This window comes from Phytophthora parasitica (assembly GCF_000247585.1).
Source record: "Phytophthora parasitica INRA-310 unplaced genomic scaffold supercont2.11, whole genome shotgun sequence".
NCBI lineage: Eukaryota > Oomycota > Peronosporomycetes > Peronosporales > Peronosporaceae > Phytophthora > Phytophthora nicotianae.
Genome location: NW_008648997.1, coordinates 249,977 through 250,670, shown reverse-complemented (window position 1 = coordinate 250,670; position 694 = coordinate 249,977).

The following is a 694-nucleotide window of genomic DNA, read 5'->3' as shown; positions in this document are numbered from 1 at the left end:
TGCAGGAGCACGATGGCACGTACATGCCGGTGACGTTCACCAGTCGTACACTGAAAGCGTTTGAGATGTTGAAGAACAAGATCGCGACGGCGCCCGTGCTGCGACACTTCGATCCCGATCGGGTACCGGTGGTCGTTGTATATGCGAGCGATTGGGCGATCTCCGCAGCCTTAGTGCAGGAGCACGATGGCGCGTACATGCCGGTGACATTCATCAGTCGCACGCTGAAGCCCAACGAGCTCAACTATGGCAATGTCGAGAAAGGGATTCTGGCTCTTCTCCGGATCCTGGATGTGGGTTACTCCACACTGGTCACGAGGGCGATCAAGGTTCTAACGCGGCACTCCACTCTAGCGTGGCTGATGCGATCTACAGGACTCCAAGGCCGACTGGGTAACCGGGCGGCACTGCTATCCCCTTGGACGCTCGAGATCGTCAAGTGTACATGCGGCGAAGATGAAATCCTGGGTACAATTGCGGCGAGCATCACGCCCCGAGAAAGTGTCGACTCGATACTGTCGTCTATCGCGCCGAGGAAACAGCCACACCAGCAGACTCCAGCGGTAATACCTACGGTGGAACAGGGCGAAGAACTCTTAGTCGTGCGTTTCGATGGGTCAGCACGGGTCAAGCGAGGCGGCGGAGCGTGTAGCGCTATCGTCTGGAAGTTACCTGAATGGATTGTTGTCGCCGC